The following is a 5,879-nucleotide window of genomic DNA, read 5'->3' as shown; positions in this document are numbered from 1 at the left end:
AATATCAGACCTGTGCCTTTTTACTTGTCAACCTTGGGACTTCACAGCGTTAGCAGCCACCAGCTGTTTGAGTGAAGAAACGCCTCTAGCTCCAGTGGGCCAGGAGCAGGAGGCAGAGCTGGACCCCAAGGTTGAGGGGCTTTCACCCAGCCCCTAGAGCCTGGCACTTTGAATTTGGACTTACAGTCTCCAAATTGTAAGAATAAACTCCTGTTTGTTAAGGCCATCCCATTTGTGGTATATTCTTGTCAGAGCGGCTCTAGGGAACCAGGACAGATACCTTAGGCACTACGCCACCAGAGCTCCCACTCATCCCCTCAGCAACCCCTAAATGCCCTGGTGGCTTTGTCAAGGTCAGGGTGCTTCCTGTCTGAGCGGGATGGCCTTGGTGCTACAAGGGAGGTATATGCTGCCTGCTGGGTCCCCTCCACCAGCCCTTGCCCTCTGAGTGGCCTTGCCCCCACACCCCATCCCCACATCCCCATAAGAATCCATAATTCAGAGAAAACTTCCTCCAAGGCTGTAATGGGCAGGCCTGGCCTCTGCCCTTGACCTTAAACTGCAGCTGTCATTGGTCACTGACTAGCTGCCTTCATCCCTGCCCAGGTAGCCTGCCTTTACCTGTGCCTGCCCAGGAGGGGGCACTGAGGAAGCATAAGCCATTGCACAGGTGCTGGTCAACTGACATGGGGTCCTGTGGGCCCCAGGCAACTGCTCTATCTCAGGGTTCCTTCTGACCACAGCCCAGAGAGGCCCTGCTGCCCCTTGGGGCTGGGAACTGGGGCCAGACTTTGGGGTCCTTCTTCTTCCCAGGTGCCAAATGCACCCTACTTTTACGACACCAGCTGCTTCTGCTCTGGCCTCAGCCCACTGTGAGCACCCAGGACCTGCCAGGCAGCATCCCATCCCTGCCAGCCCTACTCCAGCTCCCCCCGCTCCATGCAGCACACCAGTGGCTCAGGGAATCTGTACCCCCTCTTCTCTCCCAGATGGTGAAATACTATGCGATAAGAGCATTCTTTCTACCTGCACATGGGGTTTGCCAGTCAGGGACCCTGTCAGTAACCTTGGTGTTGATTACTGCCAGGTGTGTGTCATTAACATGCAAAATAGTCAGATAGTAGATTTTTGACTGTTGTGAATGGGAAATGTCAGATAATGAGATAGTCGATAAGTGAGGAGGTGTGATCCTTCAAAGATGAGAGATGCATGAATAGATTTGTGGCAAATGACACATTCTGACTTCTTTTTCCAGATGTGGGCAATGAAGTCAGATTTTGTGTTTTGAAGAGTTACCCTCAAACTCTCTTCCTTTATGTGGTGGTTATGTTTTTGTGTCGACTTGGCTAGGCCTGGTTGGGTGGCCGGCCAGCTGGATGTAGTATTCCCCATGATGAGACTGGTAATCAATTCCGTGGTGGAATCTACTGTAAGCAGCTGAGTAGCTGCCTTTGGGTATGTGGTCTGGTTCCTGTATATAAGCAGCAGCTTTGGGAATGGTCTCTAGCTTATGGCATGCTTGGACTCTGCATATAGCTGTGTTATTGTTCAGCAACCTTCCATGCTCTGCCAACCTGGGGACTTACAATGGACTTGAATTAATGGCTTGCTAATATCATCACTGCCTTTTTACTTGTCAACTTTGGGCTTCGCAGCCTCAGCAGGCAGCAGCTGTCTGAATGAGGAAAAGTCTCTAGCTTTGGTGGGCTGGGAGCTGGAGGCACAGTTGAAATCCAAGGCTGAGGGGCTTTCACCCAGCCTCTAGAGCCTGGCACTTTGGACTTGGACTTAAAGCTTCCAAACTGTAAGAGAATAAACTCCTGTTTGTTAAGGCCATCTCATTTGTAGTATGTTTCTAGTCAGAGAGGCACTAGGTAACCAGAACACTTTACAACTCAATCACAATTTGTAGATCAATGAGGATGTACCAGGAGCCAAGGCCGGGGACTTCAGGTGAGGTGCTTAGTGGAAACCGCTTATAGTCATCCAGAGAGGACACGGGGCTGTGGTTCTGGTCTGCTCTCCTGGAGTAGCAGGGACCTGCTGAGGTTTGGCATTCAGGGCTAAAGAAACCTATCTGGGGTCTGCACTCCATTGGCCAGAATTTTTGCTGCTATTGTCCCTCATTTTGATTACTTTTTCACTTGGAAAAACTGCAAGTTAAAAAGGCAGTGCCTCTCCTTTACTCCTTTTCACGGCTGATCCTGAAGGCAGGTTTGGGTTCCTGCTGAGCCTTCCATTCTTTCATGATTATCTGCCTCACTGAAGGGGATCTTGTTAAAATGTAGGCTCTGATTCAGTCTATCTGGGGTGGAAATGCAAATTCTCAACAGAGGGTTGAACCAGAATGAACCCTTCAGAAGCCCTGCTTTTCCCAACTCACAATAGTTTGGCAGAGCCAGTGAAGCTGGGCCACAGAAATAAGACCTTGGAAGTGGGAGGCTTTGGGCCCCAAAGCCCTCTGCTCAGAGTTTCCATAGAAACCAGCCAGAGGTGATACCCAGGACAATGGGTCTTAAAGCCACAGATGCTTTATTTTGAGAATACCACTCAACAATAGTTTTTCAGGGCATGACCTGCTTCATTGCTTTGGATGGCTTTGGCCAAGGCTTTCTAATTCCCTGTTGCAAGGTTCTGTGCATTACCTGACCTTTCCTTTAGAAGAATGATCTTTTGTTGCTTTCAAAGTTGATGACCAATTCATGACGTAATCTCTTCCTTTGCTAGTCAAATCCTGAGCAGATGGTTTAAGATAATTTATTACAGCTCAAGGTTTGGGAGCAAATCCAATATTAACTGTTGTTGTTGTTGTTATGTGCCGTCGAGTCGGACCTGACTCATAGTGACCCCCTGACTCATAGCGACCCCTCCTTGAGTTTCTGAGGTGGTATCACTACGGAAGTAGATTGCCCCATCTTCCTTCTGAGGAGTTGCTGGTGGGTTTGAACCGCCAGCCTTCTGGTTAGCAGTCAAGTGCCTTAGGCACTATGCTACCAGAGCTCCCTGTTGTTGTTGTTGTTATGTGCCTTCGAGTCGGCCGGACTCATAGCGACCCCTCCTTGGGTTTCTGAGGCAGTATCACTACGGAAGTAGGATTGCCCAACCTTCCTTCCGACCAGAGCTCCCTAGAGGATGGTAATTAAGAGTATAGAACCAGCAGCCAGCGTTCCCAAGGTCTGGTTAAAACTCCAGCGTTGCCAGAGTTCCAGCAATTCTGTGAACCTTATGAATAGGATTTCCTTGTAAAATCAAAGGACAGGATCAGCTGATCTCTAATTTTTTCTGGGTTCTAAAATTCACCGACCACTGCCTATATGTCAGTTTATTATACTGTGGTGGTTTGTGTGTTGCTATGATGCTGGAAGCTATGCCACTGGGTATTTCAAATACCTGCATGGTCACCTGTGGCAGACAGGTTTCAGCAGAGCTTCCAGACTAAGAGTAGGAAGAAAGGCCTGACAGGCTACTTCTGAAAACCAGCCAGTGAAGAGTCTATGGATCACAAAAGAATATTGTCCGATACAGTGCTGCACGGTGAGCCCCTCATCTTGGAAGGCATTACACAACAGCCTCACCAATGGACTGAAACATACATGACGGTAAAGACGGCACAGGACTGGGCAGCATCTCATTCTGTTAGATGTATGGTCACCACGAGTTGAATGACAATAAGAACAACAACAACAAAAGTTCTCTGAATCCATGGTTTTAGGTAATGGCCAAAACATATTCCATGACAGAACAGAATGTTGCTCTGTTGATGATGTAGGAACGGTGGAAAGAGATTTTATTTACAGGAAGGTTGTCAGTCTTAACATGGTAATGGAAGGAAGAAGAAAGGTTTGTGTGTGGGAGACTACCATTGATCAAACTCCTGCAGTATGCAAGGCAGATTCACAAATACCATCCCATGTGAAAACACATAATTTCAGAAACATGCTCTTTAAGAGAGAGAGAGGTCATGGTTTTTCCTTGCCTCAAAAATGCAGTTGCTTGATTGTGTGCTTTCCATGTGCCAGGCACTCTTCTAAGCACTTCACACATACTCACACATTAAAAAGCCACTGCCTTCAGTTGATTTCAATTCATAATGACCCCCTATTGGGTTTCCAAGGCAGTAAATCTTCATCTTCCTTCCTCAGAACAGCTGGTGGGTTTGAACCACAAACCATCTGGTTAGCAGTCAAATGTCTTAGGGGCTATGCCCCCAGAGATTGTTACTCACACAATCCCTATTTACAGATCAAGAAACTGAGGTACAGAGAAGTTAAGCAACTCGCCCAAAGTCATCCATCTGGTAAATGGCAGAACCAAGTTTCAAACTCGGAGTTGAGCTTCAGAACCCACCCTCTTAACCACATCCCCATGCTGTCTCTTGTCATTTATTCCTTAAATATTTGATGAGCACTGACAATATGAAGGCATTGAATCAATCTCTCTTGGGGATACTAAGCTAAAGGAGATGTTGTCTTTATCTTTGAGAAGCTTAAAATATACATAGTAGATGCTCAGAAACGTGTATAGAATGAGTGACCACAGCCAACCCATGCTTGGCAGCACTTTATAGCTATCTCTTGCATTCTGCTAAGTGAAGGGTTGTCAATTAGGACTCACCCAGTGGCTCTGCAGGTGAAAGACCTGGTAATCTATTTCAATAAAGATTACAGCCAAGAAAACCCTATGGGATGATTCTACTCTGTCACACTGAGTTGCTATGAGTCAGAACCAACTTGATGGCACACAACAATAACTGCATCTTGAACGTGTTCCTAATTCCATTCAAATCAGTGGGCAGTATCTGGCAAGAAGGGTCCAGCCAAGAGGAGCCCTGCCCTGGACCCCTGCTTTTGAGGTCCCCCTCTGGTCCTGGCTCTCCTTATGGGCAATGTACCCACCTGGAGCCTGAGTTCCACCCACTTCTAATCTACCTGCTGGATACGTGGGACCTTGTAATTCCCAGCACCAAAAACCCTGAACCTACTTCCAGGGCTTGTGTTGACCTCTTCCAAATCCTCTTAAGGACAGACCACATGACCTAGGCACACAGCCAGAGGGGTGGCCAAAGGCAGCTGACTTATATATGCTAGCACAGTGTTTGCTGTAATAGGTATTTCAGTAAATATATGTTGAATGAATGACTCTGATAATTATTCTACAGAATAGTCTATTCCAGAGCCTGGTCATTGAGGATTTATTCTTCAAACCTTTCTGTTTTCCTAGTCCTCTCTTTAAGGGGTTTTCCTCCTGGGTTCTTTGAAACAGGTAAACTCCTGTGACTCACCCAAGTCTGAGCTCTGAACCCATAGGGGGCTAGGGGTAGACAGGGGAATGAAAGACTGACAACTGGACCGTGGCCATGTGGTTCCTGGTCCTCTTTTGCGTTCTTGAGAACAAAGTTCAGAGGATCATGGGTCACAGAACGGGAAAGGGTTTTAGTGACAAACTGTCTAGCTTAGAGTTCTCAAACCATAGGCCCTATGCCCTACCCCTCAAGCCAGCCAGCCAGCTAAGACCACAGAGACTTCTGACTGTTCTTAATTCTGCCTCTGTGATAACACTTTCTCCCCAGTTTGTCCTGGCTCCAAAGCTTTCCAAACAAGTGACCAGGAAAGTCGAAGTCCCTTCTATATGTTTCAATATATATATGTTGGGAGGGATTGGTGGATGGGTGGATGGATGGGTGGATGGATGGATAGATTGGCCAGATGCTGGGAGAGGTAACTATGGCGGGCGAAGCCCACAGCCCTTCAGGGGACCCTCTAGTTTGCACGCTAGGGAGGTCAGTCCTGCGCCCTGGGGGGCTGGGACGCACGTAGGGGAGGTGCGGGAGAGCGGGAGCCCTGAGACGGCCTAGGGGGAGCGGGGACCGCCAGGGGAGG

This window comes from Orycteropus afer, unplaced genomic scaffold (assembly GCF_000298275.1).
Source record: "Orycteropus afer afer isolate SDZICR_OR568_19922 unplaced genomic scaffold, OryAfe1.0 scaffold00021, whole genome shotgun sequence".
Lineage (NCBI taxonomy): Eukaryota > Metazoa > Chordata > Mammalia > Tubulidentata > Orycteropodidae > Orycteropus > Orycteropus afer.
Note: the sequence above shows the minus strand (reverse complement) of the source record.